Source organism: Passer domesticus, chromosome 4, assembly GCF_036417665.1.
Source record: "Passer domesticus isolate bPasDom1 chromosome 4, bPasDom1.hap1, whole genome shotgun sequence".
NCBI classification, from domain to species: Eukaryota; Metazoa; Chordata; class Aves; order Passeriformes; family Passeridae; genus Passer; species Passer domesticus.
In genome coordinates, this window is record NC_087477.1 from 25108266 (window position 1) to 25127790 (window position 19525).

At 44.1% G+C, this 19525-nt stretch overlaps 1 protein-coding gene across 2 annotated transcripts in view; it reads left to right on the top strand.

The window, feature by feature from the left end:
- Positions 1-19525, top strand: part of CDS1 (CDP-diacylglycerol synthase 1) — a 288408-nt gene that overhangs the window by 185106 nt on the left and 83777 nt on the right. The gene's annotated exons all lie outside the window — the stretch shown is intronic.

Consider the following 19525-nt stretch of genomic DNA (forward strand, 5'->3'; position numbering starts at 1 on the left):
AAAACAAGACTTGAAACATGAAGCAGAAAGAAACATAAAAAATAAAAAGGGGCAAGGGAAACAAAAAGCAGAAGCAGGAGAAAATAGGCAGAAATTTTCAGATGAAGCTCAAGGATTTGCCCGCTCTGCAGACAAATCAGACTTCTTTTCTTCCTCTCAGGCATTCACATAAATATCAACATTTCTTCCCCTCTCCTTTGCTCTTCAGAGTGACACTAGTGGACTTTTGATAAAGCCACAGGTTCATGTGGCACATCTGTCTTTTATTTGTTAGTAAGGGTAAACAATTGTGCAGGAGTAAAGTTCTGCACTTTGGCAAAAATCAAATATGCTGTCTTCAATAAAATATTTAGTGTTGCCTTTCACCGTAAGGTTTACAAGCACCTGAAGGTGTGGTGAATTTTTAAAGCCTCGAGTGCATGTAAAGCCATGCAAGTGATAACTTAGTCTTCTCTGGGAAGAGAAGGTTAGAAAAAGGGAAAAAAAAAGGATAAATATGTTTGTTGAAAGCTGAGCATATGCATATAAGAGTGGAAAAGCAGGGAAAGGAAAACAGCTATCTACACACATATTTCATTTTAAATTGGGATGATAATATCCTGGAATTGCTAGAATTTCTCAGCTAGCTGCAGCATGAAGAAATGTGTGTATCTGAAAAGGTTACATTTCCCGGTCATGCTATGGAAAAACGTTCATAAATATCTGTGTTACATAATAGGAGTTTCAGCATCAGAAGAGTGTGCAACAGCTGCATGCTCAGAAATGCCAACATACACTCAGAAATGTTTTTCTGACATTCCTAGGATTAGGAATAGCATGTCATGAGGTTGTGACCACAAGTGACAGTTGGGCAGTGGGAAATGCAGGTGCACCAGGTTTTGTGTGGTTTCAGCAGCATGGTGAGTGGGAGTGCATTTCTGCTAACAAACCCGTTAGCGGTGTCCCCGGAGAACTGAATCCTAAATGTGTTTCTGTTTCTGCTCTCATCCTCCCACTGCTCTCTCTGAACAGTTAAAGGATTTGACTCATTCATCCCATCCCTTTGTCTCCCAATCCTTATCCTTCCCAGCAAGCAATTACTATTTGTTACTATATAATTTCTTGTCACATGGATTATTGTCCTAATTAGAGTCCCTGCCTGAGAGACTCAGCTAGGAATCGGTTTGTTTGCTAGAGTTGTCCTCAGGTGATTGTTTCATTGCAGTGTATGTATATATTATAAGGCTTTTTGAAGCCACTCCAAAGGGAAATTAATAGTCCCCAGACCTGAGCCAAATTACATTATCTTCTTTTGGTGGCTGAGGAAGGCAGCTTAGTCTTAATTATTTATGACTGAGTGTGTGGAGTACCCCTCTGGTGATTACACGTCTCACTTCTGCAGCAGCCCTGTGACAGGCAGGATCACATGGGGGCCCATTTAGGGCTACACGGCCCTGTATTCACTGACACCCTGTTACATAGCACAGACTCCTGTGGGAGGTCTCCTCTGTAAAGCTGGGCAAATACATGGCAAAAGAACAGTGGGAAGGCCGGTGAATGTTCACACCTCTTGCCATGGAGCAGGCTGAGGTTTCCTGTGGATGGGGTGGTTCTACTCTCACTAGCACTTTCTTTCTCTTGTGCTGTTGCCTTGGGACAATATCCAGCACAGCCAACCCTGCTTCAAAGCAGGTTGCAGCCCCTGGAAATCTTCCAGACTGAAACCGCTGTGCCTTCCTTTTTGTTGTTTACATTTTTGCATACTGGATGGTGTTAAAAGGTGGCTGACCGGGCATCTTTTGTGGAAGTAGAAAGGGTCGTATGACAAAACTGTTTTTCTTGATCAGTGAAAGAAAACGTGACCCACCATGGAACCAAGGAGAAGGTGGGCTGGAGGTCCAAGTGCCTCTTTGTCATCCAGATCTCCTGTCTGAGGCAGAGGTGCCATGAATGACTGCAGAAAAAGAACAAAGTGTCTGTCATGGCACACCCAGACAGAGTAATAGTCCCTGCCTAGGCTGCTTGTGACAGCGCAGTGTTGATCTGCCCTCCAAGTGAGCTCTTCTTCCATTCTTTCTAAATAACTAATTCAGCTGCAACTCAGAAGACCATGTAAGACATAAGTTCTGTCAGAAAAAAAGGGGGATAATCCACAAGTAACTGAGAATTCAGTTATTGACCCTCACCCCCAAATATACATATTAGGACACTGAAAAGATGGGTTATTTGGTCTATGCCAATCTCTGACCTTGGTCCTATTTTACTCCCGGTCTCCAATATAGAATTACTTACAGAGCTGCTCTGGGTTTCAGTAAAATGTGGTAAATGTTATGAGGGTACTTTCCATCTACCACCTGATTGGGAAATGCTGGAATTATTACCAATGTTACAAAGTCTACAGGTGTTCCATTTTATTGATCGCTTTGATTTTGGCACCGTGCACAGACAAGGACCCTTACAGTATTCTACAGAAACCTACCCAGGTCTGGAGGCCACTGGCACAACCCTGGCAGGTTCTGAAGTCATTGTATTTTGGTGTTGAGTATTTTGTTCAATTTATGTCACAAGGTAAATTTTTAGAAGGGATTTCAGATCTGCAAAGTTTACCACAGCATTAGCAGAGGTCAGCAGCTCCTGCAGTCCTACAGACAATGGACAGTGGGCTTTGTTAAAACCGAAGTATTTTTGAAGTTAAATTAAATTTTTAATTTATAATTTTAATTAACTTAGTCCTTCCAGAAGTTTGCCAAAAGGAAACTAAGACATTTGATTTTTTTTTTTTATGGTCTTCTAGTAAATAAGCACATTTTGGTTCAAAAAATAACATTAAACTGATATAAAATGGACACTGTTTTTGAGACAGAAGAATTAAAACCAAAACAGAGCCTTATGCCTTCAGAAACCTTCCTGATACCCTGGAAGGGCTCTTTTATATTAGTGTAATATCCAGATGCTTCACAAATATACTGTGGAAAACAGCACCATGAATCATTATTATGTGTTTGAAGTTATCCAATAGAAATTTCCGTCGGGTTTTATTTTTAAGGCTATAGTACTCTGGTAGTTTTTTTGCTCCTTTTTCGAGGACTTCAATAGAAGTTCCTATGCAAAACCAGCACAGCTGTAGGAGTTTTGAAGGAAGCTTGCTATCATCTCAGCAGACAGGCTGCTGGCATGGATGAATTAGCACAGCTGCCGTCTACAATGTGATCTAATTCACATGGCCATCAAAAAGGGCAGTTTCAGTTTGTTAATGTGTTACTTGAAAAAGTGATTAAAAGACACGGTGAAGTTTAAACAGTGAGCAGCTTCCCAGATTCTGACTTTTTACAAGCAATTCATTACTTTCAGTATTGCTTTTGTATTCTTGCTGTGTTAACTTTCTTGATTCCACCTTAATGGTTTGTTTTTATCTGGGCTCCAATAACTCTGTTGGATGATATTCTTCTGTTTAGAAATGGGATTCTATATTACATCAGCCCTGTGATCCTGCTGCTCATGTGCTACTTGTGAGTAGAGACACAAACACGCTTTCAATCCAGCATTTTATTTACAAGGAAATTTGGCCAAATTCCTCTGCTGTGAACTGGAAAAAAAAATATCTCTAAACTGTTTGGGAGGAAAAGAGAGGGGGAGAAAAGCTCCCTGGTTTTTACATGGTTGAAACTTATGTTCACAGTTTTGGGAGGGGGGAAACAAAACTAATTCCTGTGCCACAAAATCAAAGCAAAGGGGAAAATGAAGCCACTCTGGTATCTCTGCTTTCCAGCACTGAAAAATCTCCATCCTCACCCACAGGCAGCATGTTGTATGCACAGATGGATGGCGGTATGGCCCAATAGCATGGTCCTTTGTAAAGAAAAACTCTGCCAACTCCCAGGCCAAAAATCCCCCACTGGGTCCCCGCTGAGGCAAATTTCCAATGGCAAGCAATAAGAACACAGGCAACAAAGGCCTTGGCAGGGCTGGGTACTGGCTGCTCCTCATGGCTCTTCCAGGGCTGCTTGGGTTGCCAGCATGGTGCCAGCAGGGGCAATTGATGCCACCCAGATCTGTGCTGGCAGACCCCAAACACTCACCCATGCTGTCCAAACAGCAGTCTGCCTCTGGGTCACAGAAAAGCAGCGACGGTGAATTCAATGGCAGTGAGGTCTAGCCTTGCTTTTCATCCCAGCTGTAAGAAATGAGGGACTCAGGTGAGGACAAATGCTGCTGCTGCCCACAGTTCTGGTTGCTCCAGTGGCCAGACAGGGGCATTTTTATGGGATGACAGAGGGTTCGTTTGCAGCGCTGTTAAGCAAGACACTCCAAATCTAGATATTCCCTTCCAGTAGCCATGGAGGGTTGATGAGTGGGGAGAGAAAAACAGAATCACTCTATAAGAGAGATGATCAGTGCAGTACCAGGTCTCAGATTCATTCAGCTTATCCACATCCACTGCATCCACTCCACATGCCCACCAGCTTGTATAACAGCTCGGCGGGCAGACAAATCCGAATCTGGCCAAATACTTTTGCTTTATCTTATTACCTGGTGTGAACCCTTTGGATTAGTAATGCTGCAGAAACAATACCAGTGTCAACATACCAGGGAAGAGCTCAAATGACCCTCACTCTAGAGCTGTGTTTATAATAAACTCCTGGAAACAAGAACAATTCCTCCACTCTGACGTACAAATGCAACACCAGAAGCGCACAAACCAAATCCTGTTCTGCTGAGGGAGTGCTCAAACACAGAGCCTTGTCTGCAGTGGTGGGCTACCTGTGTCATGCAAGTCTGGAAATGTAAGATATTCCCAGCCAGTGCAAGCCATTTGCTGATGTGTTCCCACACTCCCTTGGTGCAGGCTGAGTTTTGCCTCTTCTAGAAATTCTTCCCACCCTTCTCTGGGCTGTGTCTTCCACAGAAGTGCTGCTCTGTGAGTGAAATGTGGGACAGCAAAACTAGCCTGGGCACTCATCAGGGAAGGTCAGACAGACCTCTGCCTGGGCTAGTGTGTCCCTCCTCATGGCATTTGTGGGTGGCAGCCAGAGCTGCTGCTGACAGGGAGTTTGGGGAGAAAGGAGGTGAAAGAGGCCATAGGTGTGTGACCTGTACCCAGGCAGATGGGACCTGGGTGGATCAGGGTCCCCTCCAGGGGCTCTGGGGCACTGCAGAGATGCCCCCTCCACCTGGTCCTGCTGCCCCCAGAGACCCTGGGGCTGGGGTTGTCCTGTGCTTCACAGCAGCTCCACCATTGGTTCTGTCCTCAGCCGAGGGAATGGTCCACAGTGAAATAACACAGCATTGCAGCTTTTTCTCTCCAGACAAAATGCTGGAGAGAAAAATCATCAGGGAGAGGGTGTATCATTTGATGGGAAAGTTTTTGGCAGGAGTTTGTGGCATAAATGTATTTCTTCATGTTGCTATTGCTGCTAAAATGTAGCTCCTCAAAGAATCTCAGCTGACATAACAATCTTTGTGTAATTGTGAGGCATTGCTCTCGCGTTTCTCTCATGTCTTCATTCTCTGCTGCTTAACCTCTTCACCTTCGCCCTCATCCTCGCCTTCCTCAGGCTCATCTCTTGCTGTGTTGCTGCTAGAAATCACTCTGCTCTCACTCTGTCAGCTACTTACTTATTTCCAAATCACTTCCTTTATTTTATTTCTCAGATTCCTCCACTTGTACAGCGATATATTTGCCTGTGTGTGCTCTCCTACATTTTCTCTCCTGCTGGTTTTTTGACGATATTTCTATCCAAGGCTCAGGAATTATTTTATGACACATTCTGTCTTATCTGCTGTAACAGATTTTGCATGGTCCCTTTCAGTTGTGAATATATCTTCTTTGCTGCTTTTCTCTTCTGCAGACTTGATAAGGCTTTCAAAGAGCTGCACTCAGTTTGAAGAAAACTTCATGTAAGCCTTCTCTATGAAAGTTATTAATATAAAATTGTTTCATACTTTCTGTTAAGAAGCTATTTAGGTATTTAATTCCTGCTGACCCACAGCCCAGCATAGGGACTGCTCCCAGATCCCATTTTCCTGGTGGCTGTTTCTGCTTTGCTAGTCCTGTGCCTGCACTAACACTGACAGCACAGATGGGGGGACACCAGCAGTGCTGGGAGAGATGGACCCAGCTGTGAGGTGCTGGCTGATGCTGCTTTTCTTCATTTATTCGTTCCCACCTTGGTTTCAAAGAAGAAAGCTCAAAAGGAGATTTGAGCTCTCTGCCACTCAAAGCTACAGCAGGACATGAGTGTAGCAGCAGAAAATTGCAAACGTACATGCACTGAATTGATGTTTAAGCACTGGAAACAGTTTTCTAATCTCTTTTCTGAATGGTGCCTGCATGAGCGGTGTTTTGATACGCAGGCAGACTCGGGTAGTGTTAAATTATAGGAAGTCTTCAGTGGGCTGGAGTCTCTGTCCCCAGAAACCAAGCTCTGGGTCTGTGCCTGTGTTTGGATGACTTTGAGGAGGGAAAGCCTTAGGTAGAAAGGACTCTTTCCAGCCAGTTCGAGGGTACAAATGTGTGGCTTTGAAAGTACAGGGTTGGCTGGAAACGGATTCCATGCAAGTTTGTGCAGGATGGGGCCTGAAACACAGCTGACCCCTGCGAGCAGAGCTTCCAGTCTGTGGGAGATGCACACCGGGCAACCTTCTGGGCCAGGAGATGCTGCCCTCTCTCCTTGCCCCTGTTCTTTGGCGTTTGGGACAGGAGGGGAGACTGGCTGGGGCGGGGAAAGAAGCTGAGAAATGGGATGAGTCACGAAGGCTGCACGAGAGTCTTTTATCAGGTACATCTTCGTTTTTCAAGTGCCTATCATATCACGCAAACTGCTCTTGAAGAGCCCTCCATTTACCCTCTCCCCTAATTAAATGTGCACTTCATTAATGTAAATTGGGGGTTTAATGCTCTTGTTGAAATTCTGAAGAAAGTGCTATGGCCTTGCGAAATGCTTAAGCATCATTGCAAATTAGATTAGGGACCAAGAAAGGCAGTAAAATTAGAATGATAATGGTTGATGTGGCTTCCTGACAGGCGTGACTATTCAGGGATCAATGGGATGGAGAACAGTTTCCCCCAGCCTAAAGCAAAAGGCAGGGACAGACGTCAGCCTACAGATGTGGCTTTTGGAAGCTCTTTCAATTAGTTTAATTTGGTAAATGGTGGGGATTTAGAGGCTCTTAGCCAGTCATACAAGACAAGAATACATTGAAATGTTTCTTCGCTTTTTAACATAAAATAGGATTGGCCACATTTGCATTTCTTAACGCCGGGGTGGGGAGGTGGAGGGGGAGGAGGGGGCTGGGAGCGGCTGGTGGTGGGTGTTTAACCAGCTCGCGGCTTTAAGATGGAAATGCTGTCCTGGAGCTCGCTTGGGAGCTCTCCCTGCCGCAGCCCCGGGCGGGGGTCTCTCCCGAGGGGCGGGCAGGGGGTGCTTGGGAAGAGCTAGGGTGGTATGGGATGGGCGGGGGAGACAAAACATGTCCTTAAACGCAGGGGGTGGTGTGGTGGGGGCTTTCTCTGGGCCCCGCTGAACGGAGACGAGTGCCCCCGTCTCTCTCTCGGGGCTCCAAAATCGTCGCTGCTCCCCCCATCTCGCACTCCTTTAGTCGCCCTCTTTACCTCTGAAAGGTCGGGGAGGAAAAGGCACCCGGAATGTGCAAACACCGCTCCTTTTGTGTCCCTGACGGAGCCAGAGTTGGACCTTGTTTTTTAATCACCTCACTGGATAGGCAATTGTAGTTAATGAGGTGGAAAACAAGTTCGACAGACAAGTGGCTCTGAGACTTGGCTGGGTTTGCGCGAGGAGGAGGTAAGAGGACGGTGCTCCTGACTGAGGATTTCTTTACTATAAATGTGCAAATTAAAAAAAAAAAATTAAAAAAAACAATCCAAAAACCAGGAACATCAGCTTTTATGGAAAGCTAATGCCTCAGAAACAAATCAAAGGGTGCAAAGCTGTGCAGTGGTGCGTAGGGTGACCGCGAGCACTGCCTGAGCAGAGCAGCCCCATTTAAGGGAGCTCCTCTCCCACCCGCAAAGCTGAGCTTTCACTGTGAGCCTGGCCAGTCAGCTGGGCTCCAGTGTTCCCTAATCCTCTCTTGACAGAAAATAATTCACGTGCCGTGAGGGTGTGTGTTTGCCAGAGGGAGAGGCTGTGCTAACCGGGAAAGAGCTGTTTGGCATCCATAGGGTTGGGCAGCTCCTGGGTAGGATAAGCCTTGCACAAGAGGAGTAGAGCGGCACCCTAAATGAGGTGACTTCCCTTGTGACTTTAGGTACTCAGCCATAGGAAAACATCCCTACTGAGTCTCAGCAGTTCAAAAGTTAGGTTTTGGATGTCGACCGAGATGTTTCTGATGGACTCATATCCCTCCTTGTTTGAAAAGCATTGCAGTCATGCAGTACCAGATGCCAGGAGCTCTGGGTGTCAAACACCAAGTGCCAGGCACAAAAACACAACACATTTGGTAATTCCTTCTCTACTCCAGCCAGTGTAATGTGCAGCTTTGCTCAGTGCTGGGCAGCTTCCCTGAAGCAGCCTATGAAATGACTGGGTTTTTCTCGCTCTGCATTCCAAAAGCAATCCCAGACATCTGTCCCAGAGGAGGAGTGAGGCCCGGGATTAGAGCACCTGATTCCACAGAGCTCAGGCTGGAGATACCCTGCGAGCAGCAGATGAGAAGCTCCTGCAGAGCTTGGCAGGCCAGTGCCTTGTGCGAGCTATTGCTACTGGTCTTTCAATTTCATTAGCACTAAATTCACCTTTACAAAAATTAAATTTTTTAAAACTGCTTGACTTGGCAAGGGCACCAGCTGAAAGATCAAGCTACTGTTTGTAAATGCCAGACATTAATTAATTCAGCAGTGCACTTGTCCCCTGACTTTATGAAAACATATCCCAAATATTGACTTTTTCTTTCTTCAGTAAAACCTCTTTTCCTTTGATGGGTGAGGCCTCTGTCTCATTCCAGTGGGCTGGTGTTGAGTCACTCTGAAGCTTTTCAGTGTGCTGCTCATTGGGAAATGTAGACATGAAGTTGCTGAGTCTCTGCTGCCGCCTGGAGAGCTAGGTGAAAGAATTTAATGCTGCTTTTGGGAGATGAGTACTTCCAGTGCACTCAGGACAAACCTGAAAAGTGTGAGCTGTGTCGTCTTTTAAACAGAGAGAGCCTAACATCATCAACATTGAAAGAAAGCTGGTAATCACGTCTGGCTGCCAGTTACCAAAAACTTTTTGCTGTGAAACAGTGTAATGGCAGTTGTGCCTTGTTAACCTTAGTGTTTAAAAAGAGGTGTGTAATTTTTAAAACAACAAGAATGGCAGATGGACTCCTTGCAAGTCAGAGGAAGTGTCTGAAGGTGCTTTTTCTGTATGCCAGTTCACATCCTGAAAGCTGCAGCTACAGAGCCTGAAAGACCGACAAGCACAAAATAGGTAAAAGAAGAGAAAAGATCAAACAGCAGGCAGAGCAGATGGAAAGAGCAGGAAAGGAGCTAGTTAACCTCAGTTCTTCTTTAGGCAATCAGTAAGCAGTTTGCTCCTGTAGGTCTCCCTGCACCCCTGTGGACAGCCGGCTGGGAAGCAGAGGTTTTCCCTGCTGTAAGGGCATGATTAGGTGTGGCCCTGTGGATCACTCTCACTTATTCAGCTGTTAAAGCAGCTTAAACCCTTATAAGAACATTAACATTTGGGTGCCAATACCAGCTTGACCTTTATTCATAAAGTGCAAAGAGTTGGAAGTACAACAGATTGGTTGCCAGCGATTGCCTTTTATGTGCAGTTTAGAGGCTTTGATTTCTCTCCCCTTTCTTCCTTTAATCTGACATCGCTGCCTTGAATATGTTTGTGCTCTAAGTAAACAGGGCAGTGCAGGCCTCCCTTTTTGAAGAACTGTGTGTCTGTGTGAGAGTGAGGTGGGGGGTGAGGTGACCTCCAAAAAAAAAAGTTTGTCTTTGGAATTAGAGGGCTTAGGAATAGATGGAGGACACCAGGGTTGAATGGAGCTGTTCACAGATCTCCAAGTTGAGCTCCACATCAGTCCTCAGGAGCCCCAGCTATTTATTCCAAATAGCTGTGTACATGGGGAATGAGAATGTAAGGATTTATATTAACTCTCCCGGACTTTTGACTTCATGACATACACAAGAGAGAAACTCCAAGTGGAGAAGAACAAAGGTGCAATGTCTGAAACAGTCACATCATCTTGTCCATCTGGTCTCCCTTGTGTTCCTGGCTTGCTCCTGAGGTAGGAGAGACACACAAGACTTTTTTTTATTTCTGGTGACATATTTATGCTGATTTTCTATGATTTTCTGTTCATTATCCACTCTGCAGAGTGATAGAGTCAAATCATGGCTGACTGTTTTACAGAAGCATGGAGGAAAAACCAAGAGAAGGAGAATAGAGGAAAAGTATGTCTAATGTCTCAGCAAAACCAGCCAGCAAGATTATTGACTGACCCCATCAAAGCCTCACACAACTGGGACACCCTGACTTTAATTGCTCAAATTCCTGATAGCTTTGGTAAAGGTGAACCTATGAATTTCAGTGTTGTTTGGGCACTTGGCTCTGTCTTTAAAACTCCTTTTAAGCTTCTAGTACTGGTTTAGACAGCTTTTTGATATTTCTATTTATAGAATACTTGTCTTCCATAGATCCTGCAGTGCTTTGTCACAATCTGCTTTGTCAGGACAGCAGTTTTCCAACCACACTGTTTATGCATAAATATGGCCTAGAGAACTGTATTTTAAAAAAAATCAAAAGAAAACCACGTTGTCTTTTAGTGGTCATCCAGCTACATCTGCAATGAGCCTGATGACTTGTCTTCAATGGAAATACCTTTTAAATTCATGTGGTATTTTCATCTTCCATCAAGAGTTGCAGATCTTGGCTTTCTGCTTAGACTGATGTTGCAGAGAAGCAATCTTCTCTATTCTACTTCCCCCATCCGTGAGGTTAGTCTTGACTTCTCCAGGTGTCTGTGTCTCTTGGCCATTGTGCAACTGTCAGCAGACTTTATTCTGCCCACGTCCTGCACGTCAGCCTACCCCAAGCCTTCTTGCCTTCTCCAGGACTTCAAACCCCTGCCCAAAGCGTTCACTTCAATAAAAATGCTTTTTTTGTGCTGACAAAATATATCTTTATAGCAGAGGGAAGGTCTGAATGAACATTTCAAGTCTTACCTGTCACAAGCCATTAGCTGAATTGCTTAAAGAAATCCCCTGACAAGTGTAATTGCTGGTTTTGTGTTACAGAGCTTCATGATATTGCCTGCAAGAAGAAATTCTTTTACAAAAGCCCCTTCTGTTTAATAAAGTAATTTGTTCCAGTTACAGTGATAATAAAATTGCTGAAATGAAACAGGATTGTTCAATGAGGACCTGAATCCAATTTGCTGTACTAGTACGATTACACTTTTATCTCTGTGTTTACTCATTTATAGAATTGCTACCAGACTTTTTATATGCAATTAATGGGATTAATGGATCCCAGTACAGGAAAGATAGAGCCCAGGAGCACAGCACCTTATTTTGTGTGTCAATGACACACCAGCCTTTTGTGGAGCGTTGCCTCAGGGTCTAATTCAGTGTAACATGCTGCTTTCCTCTCTGTTCTTTACAACAGGTGGAGGGGATCTCGTGGTATTTGAGCTCATGGTTGGTAGTTACTACATTTGTACTGCTGTAAGGTCAGAAGAGCTGCTTTTGTGTCACTGCTAAGAACAGAAGTTTATCTGTGGTTTCTTGGAGGAAGGGTAGCAAGACATGACCTCTGTCCTTTGAGTTCAAAACAACTATGAAACAATTGTTTATTCATGCCTTTTTGCAAGTCTAGAAATTACTTATTGAAGATTTGTGAGCCACGGAAAAGGATGATTTATCGCTTCATGGTGACTGAAGGAGTGCCCACAGAGATAGATCTACACTAACTTTTCCTTTTTAGGATTCTGCAGAGAGGAAGTTGAAGGAGAAAATCCAGAGTGTGCTAATGTGGCTCACAACTTATTACACTGATGCCTCTGAAACCAACGTGGCCTGATGTTTCTTAACTTCAGCTAAGACCAAATCTCCCCAGCCCAAGGCATGCAGGCTAGTTGGCTTCACAGCTCACACATTCAAGTAACATGTGCCAGCCTTTGTTCCTCTGTTTCCTGGCACTCTTGTAGCAATTCCAAACCTATAAGACTGATATTTGACCCTCTAAAGCTGGCATTATTTGAGGTTTGGGTAGAGGTAGTGACCAGTGATACAGTACATAAGCACAGAAAAGGTAATTTACTTGCTCCCTTAAGCTTGCCATGAGATGACTTTAGGTGCAAGGTCCAAATGCTCCCTCAGTTGCTTCAATTCAAGCACAAACATTTTTAGCTCCTAATGAGGAAATGCAGGCATACTCTGTGTGGTTATTAATATTCCCCTGCATCCTCATGGCACCAGTGCTGTGCTCGCTGCTGCCCACACACAGAGCCAGAACCAGCGCTGCTCCAGAGAGCTGTCAGGGTAAGAGCAGCAGACACAGTCTAAGGATTTGCAGTCCTGGAGACAAACTTAAGACTCCTCTGACATGTTACTAACTCAGGGATATAAGTGGACTTCACTAAAAGCCAGACAGATTTACTTGCTAGGTTTAACTTAAATGCCTGGAGTGGAGGGGAAGTGTTTGCCAGTATGCTTTGGAGCACCCCAGTCTGGATGGGATTTTTCAAGGGCCTGTGGGCAGCTCCCAGCTCTAGGGCCATGAGGCTGGATTCTGAGCTCAAAGTTCACAGCTGATGGTGGCCAAGTGGGTTTTGTGCATGTCTGGAAGAACCTGCTGTTCATAAGAAGGGTGTTCCTTGCCCCAGTTAGATGCTTTTATATTTAGTAAGAGAGCTGGACCTCAGAGTCAAACACTGGCTTGTCTTTTATGCTAATTTTTAAAAAATGCAGGTAAAATTAGACAGCTTCTAAACCACTCATGTCTTAACACAAAAACAGCCAACATGGAAATGGTTTCATGATGCAGTAGTGGAAAATACCAGGGAAGCAGGGAAATTATTTACACAGCGCTTATTTTACATTAAATTTAATCAGATTAAGTTTTAAAGTGCAAGCGGCAGACATTTTCCCTTGGTGAAGTTCTGAGCCCATTTAAAGCCAGTAGGAGCCTATAGCTACAGGGGCTGGCTGGAATTCCTTTTGGTGTCAGGTTCAAGCTGCCTTTCATTTAGAGCATCCCTGCTCTGTGCTGGGGTAAATGAGAAACCTCAGCCTGATGCCCTGGGCAGCAGGCAGAACTACTGTCTGCTGGAGTGGGTGACTGAATGCCAGGTTAAGGTGCCTGAGGGGGAGTCTGTAGGTGGCTTGAGTAACATCTGCTCCAGAGTTATTCCCTCTGCAGTGATTAAAGGTGTGCATTACTCCAGGGAGAGTACTGGAACCCTTGAGAGGGGACTGCTTGGAGATGTCTGTCAATTGCCATATTTCTTGATGTGCTGCTCCAACCATTTGATATCAGTTATCAAACAGATCACACACAGAGAGCTCTAGGCTATCAAGGGTATTTTCAGCATCTTATGAAACTCATCACATGGGCACAAACATCTACTTTCTCTTCCTAAAACCCCAAGATGCCTTTTTCCCATGGAGACAAGCTGAGGGTGAAAGTAGTGACAGCAACTGACCGTGGCTTCTGTTCTCTGCCTCCTTGTACGCTGAGGATTCTCCTCTGATGTGTGGAAGTTTATCAGTGCAGAGTGTAAGGACTTCTGAGTCCCTGGAGATTTCCAGTGTCCACAGCATGATGCCTTCTGATCTTTGCATGGGTGTTCTCTGTTTCTCCAAAGTCCTTACCGTCTTGCAAAAAGCCTTGGGTACTGATTAAGCTGATAATAGAATAAATAATAAGAGCTAGCCTAGTTCTCAGCTGCCAGCCTTCTTGACAGTCTTTGTTGGGCTGCAGTCAGCTTATAAACCCTAGAGCAATAGATTATCCACCGTAAACTGTAATGTCTTCTGTACCTTGTCACTTTGTAAGGACTCTCACACAGCCTGTCTCAATCACTTTCAGTGTCCTGATCAAAGACTTCTGACTTATTTGAGCTAACTACCAGTATTTCTCCCTTTAGTGCTGTAGCAATGGCAGCTCTGAGTGTTGATACAATGCTGGTCTTTTTGCCAATGTGCTCATATATTATTCAGCTTCACTATTGAAATAAGGTGAATATAGTCTTAAGAGGAATGTTGAATTTTATGTATAGTGTTATCCAGAACCCACCAATGTTTTAAAAGAGACAGGGTCAGGGGGAGGAGATGTTTTGCGGACATCTGTGTCCTGTGAATTCAGGTGTCTGAAAGGTCAAGCTTGTTAGGGATACTGCTGATAATTCTCTTGCAGTTCCCAGACCTCTGTGCCCTATGCTGACAGCTCAAAACACCACCCCTCACCACCACCCCACCAAAACTCAGATATTTCTGGCAATGCTACAAGACCCAGCAGAAAGTGGGCTGGCAGAAGACAGCCTCCCCTGGGAAGACCACACAAGATCTGGAAAGGTTTGGGAAGCAGGTTTGGCTGTGCAACTGAACAAAAGTGTCAGATCTGGGAAAGGGCTGCACACTGAAAATCTCCAGTTAAAGGAGTATCAGGCCCTCTCTTGGGAGAAGAGCACAGGACAACAGGTTGGGCACTTGCTGGCAGGTTTATCCTTTCCATGATCACAATAACATAACATTGTGCTGTACCTGTTGCTGTTTGTGTTGATTGTCCAGAGGCAATAACAGCCACCAGGGTCCTGCTGAGCTCAGAGCTCTGTTAAAATGTAGTATAGGTTTGGGATTTTTTGAGGAAATTTATGTCCTTTTTAAAAAGGATCAGGCGACTGGTGAGATGACAAACAAGTTGAGAAGGGCACATCCACTGTCAGGCATGAGCTCAATGGCATAAATGTGAATAGCTGTGAACCCTCTTGATCCCAGCCCTAGTTTTATACACACTACACTACACCTCCTTCATGGTGAATGGGATAGAGAGGCACAACACTCCTTTTCAGTGATATTTCTGCTACACTGGTGTGTTCACACTGCCAAAACTACTTTGAGGTTAAGAATAAATGAAAGCTAGAAGTGACTGGATGTTTGCATGTCAAATCAGGAGAGCTTTGCCTCTGCTGTTAAGCAAGCAGTCTCTGGTGTTAGACTGAGTTTCAGCAAGCTTGTGCATTCAGACTCAAGAGCAAAACTCCACTGCCAGGAGTCCTTCTTCCAGACTGGGCCTTCTCTGCAACATGTGAAATCCTCTGCTGCCCTTGGACACTTTGAAGAGAAAGGAACAGTGGTGCACCCAAAGCCCAGGTGTATGAGAGTCATGATCAGGCTGTAGTGCTGAGCCACAATGGGAGCTGGAAGCTATTGCCAAGAATTAAGATCATTTAATTTGAGATGATTGTTGCCTCTCTTGTTTTTTCCCCACAAGCTGTTGGGGACCTTCCTCGGCCCCTTTAAGAAGCCCCTCACTGTGGAGCAGCTCCTGGTCCGTCTGGCGAGACGTGGCAGGAATGGATGGGCCGTGCGCGGCAGGATCAATCGTAAAAAGTGGAATTAGTCATTCTAAATCATGCAGCTGTGGTCGAAGGGAGCTCTTCTAAAAATCATTAAACAATCATGTATTCCTATTGATTTATTCAAAATACCTTGAGGGAAAGCAGATTAAACACAAGGTAAAAGTAAACTAATGCAGATTAAATGGATGAAGGATGGGCCGATAGTTCCCTAGGTAGTTTTTTTACTAATGAGAGGAAAATTATATGTACACTATTACCAGTATAAAAGGGTCTATTAGAGGTCTTTTGCTTGACATATTTATGTATTTCAAATACTAAGTAGCACAGTGAATTAGGTTTACTCTGGACATTTGTTATTTTTATTGCATCTCCAAGTGATAAACAGGGCTTTCTCTTGAGGGCAGCGCACTGCTTTTCTCAGGAGGCACAACCCTATCTGCATAGCAAAATGCTGAGATGACAATTGCATTTTGGATGACATTTATTAGCAATCCAAGTGCAGTTTTATGCCCAGTTCTGAGGATCACAGCCAGTGTTTAAATTGAGCGGTGCAGGTATAGGTCAGTATTTGCAGCCACCATCATCCTACCTTCTTTCCACTTCATCCTCCCATGATGCTGCTTTTGAAGGGCATTCATCCAGAAGCCATGTGAGGACTGGGGTGACACATTCACTGTTCCATTCACTGCTGTCATGCACTTGCAGCAGTGCCCCGAGGACAGCAACACTGCAGGGATGATTTTGTTAAAATGCAGTGGAGTTGTCATCTCAGATGTGCCTGCTCACATGTGCGCGCTCTGACTGCTGCTTGTGTTCAGGAGGAGCAGGTCCACACCCTGCAGACAGCCACATCCAACACAATTGGAAACAGGGCAATCATACTTGATACCATCAAGCTCCAGTTTAAATTTAGGGCAAGAATCCTCACTATTGGTTTATGGAAGTGTCTGAATGGGATAGAATCAACCACATGGATTATTAAATGCCAGGAGTTACTTTATAATTTTGCAGAAACTCAGAATCAGAAACTAACTCTGCTTTCTCCTGCAGATAAAGATGAGGCTGGTGATCACAACCTCCAGACCTCTTCTGGGTTTTCTGCAATGACTCCAGTAGGCAGGGGTTTTCTAAAAGAGGTATCTCAGAGGATATTAATATTGTATAGGAAATAATGCTGCTGTGTTGAGAGATTCATTTGCAAAGCCAAATTAATATTATTGGGAAAAATAAATATATGGCCTTTATTAAGGGCAGAGCAGAATGTGAAGGTATCATAATTAAGTGGATTAGTTGTATATCTTACCTACTTTTGTAATTATTGCTCTTGTCAAATAATGTATCTAAACTAACCTACAAAATGAGACCTTGTCATGACAGATTAAAAGTTCAAAAACATACTGATGGATAATTTCAATATAAGCTGCATTTAATTAATATATAGGTAGAAACCTGCAGGTATTAATTTACAGAACTTTAGGTTTGATATGTAATTTATGCATAAACCACAAGCTATGGCAGAGTTCTGGTCTTGATAGCTGGTATCGAAATATTTGCCCAAGAGTTACTGGAGGAAGTGTATGATACAAGAACACCTGAAGGTGGGACACACAAAGTTCAACTCGCTTGAGAAGTGGAAATGTTTAATTTCATTAAGTAGTAATTACTCACTAGCACTGTTCTGTCCATGTGGTGATACTGAAGATGGCATTGGCATGTTTGGAAAGGATCTCATGCTGGCTAGCATGAGTGTGGTGTGGAAGAAAATCCTGGGCTGTAAAAATATTCTGCCTTTTGGCAAGGGATGTCATGTGCAGTTTTGTTAACAAAGAATTTTAGTGAGAGACCTTGTGGAAAGCTTCCACAGTTTGAACTAGGTTTGTGTTGGAAAGCAATTGGGTTTTGGGAGTTTGTCTCCAAAACAAGTATCTCTGGGCTTTGAAAACAGTGGGTTTGCTTCTCCTAATCACAATACAGATATTGGCGTCAAGCACAGATAAGGATGTAGTGTAAATTGGTGGGTTCCTAGAAAGAACAGCAATGGAGAAACAAGATGACATTGGTGTTCAATCCAGCACAAGAGAGGAGTTGTCACTGCATAGCCATACTTGGAAGCTGCTACTTCTGCCAAGAAGTACCTGTGCAGTGGGAGCAGGTGCTGCAGCCCTGGCTGCTTTCCCTGCTCCTGGGGCTTGCACTCCTCCCACACCCAGTAATGACTCCAGCACCTCCCAAGGCCATAATCTGTTCCACAGAGGCATAAAGCAACTTCCTCTGGTTGCAGAGCAGAAGGGAAGCACAATCAGCATGTGATGTGGGGGTCTCATATGCCTGTGGTTCTGGATTTAACTGAAGTGATTCGATTGCTGATACCCACAAGGAAAGGGAGAGGTTGCCACCACGCAACAGGGGTCCAACCTGCTGGAGAAGTGAATTCTGAGCTGCTGCAGCTTGTGGGGAATTGTGTTATGCCAAACTCAAGCTGACTCCTTAAATTCAAACCTGAAACTAGACATTTTGAGTTGTTTCATGAGTGTTCAATCATTTTTGTTGTTCAGGGTGGTGCAGTCTGACACCACTCAACTAACTTTAGTCTTGTTTATTTTTACCTTGCTTGTTTCCCAGGGCAACATAGCCAAGTACTGTCGATTAGTCATGAGAAACTGAAGGGTGAATCTCAGTCTCTATTTTAATTTTTTTTTTTTTTTACCTGAAAACACTTTTCTTCAAAATCACATTGTCCATAAGGAGATCTGTGCCCTGTTAACAACACGGAGGTTTTGTTTCTGTTAGTTTCCGAGTGCAAGGCCTATCTAGTATTTGTGCATAGTAGCACATATTGAAAACCAGTTTTTGTTTACACATACAAAGAATTGGTGTTTCTGGACATTTAATGAACTGCAAAACATAACAAGTCTCTCTTTCCATGGATCAGGGAGTGCCCATGGAACTCTCAGTGAGGGGGGAGAGCAGTGGCAGCAGTGAGATGTAATGCCAACATACCCTGTGGTTTAAAACAAACTTTCAGATAAGCTACATCTACTGCCAGGTAACAGAAAAAAAAGGGTAACAGCTTCACTGTGCAGCTGCAAGCAGTGAGCTGGCTGATAGGCCCTGGTACCACTCTGTTCCACAGGGGAAAACTCCAACTGATTGCATTTAGGTCCAGGTTTTCAGGAGGGTGCAGCCCTCCCCATTGGCTCAGAGAATCAACCCCATTCACCACTGTTCCTTTTCAGAGCTCTACTGTTCACCTTCTTGTGGAAGATCTTGGAGCTGAAGAATGAACTCTTTCAAATTCCTTTTCTTAAGAGTTGTTCCAACATTACCAGAGGGGGAATTTGTGGGAGGGTGTAATTTAAGTTTTTTGGCCCCTGTGTTCAGAACAGGAGAATTGAGTTTGAAATATTTTCAGGTTTTGCTAACTATAGCTTTCCACCAAGTCGTATCAGTAGGACCTTCACCACTTAAATTCAACAGCCATCACTTGATGCATTCATTTTTTTATATATTCAGACCTATGCATTGGAAAATTGAGATGGTTGACTACAGGAACTCACAAGAAGATACAGTTCTCTAAAGGGCACATTCTCTGAATTCTCTAAAGCCTTGGTGAGAATGGGCATTGCAATCATCTGCAATGGATCTCAACCTCATTCAAGATGCTCTCAGCTCAGCAAGGAGCAAAAGGAATAACCTTTTGGAGACATCAGCTGCAAGTAAAGTGCAGTGACAGGCAGAAAGGTAGAGATGTTCAGGATGCAATCCTATCAAAAATAAAAAAATTGGCTCTCCTGGTGGAGAGGGAGGAGTTTCCTTGTGCTGTAACTCATGCCAGACAAAAAGCAGTTGCTCCTGGCATGGGAAGTCTTGATTGTAAGCCAAAAAAAAGCAACGTATTTTAAATTATTGACTTAATTACCTCTTGGAAAAGATTAATGTAGTCTAATTTCTTTTAAAAGTAATTTATTGGTTTGTCAAATTGGAGATTTGTTTCCCTTGGCTGTTTTAGGAG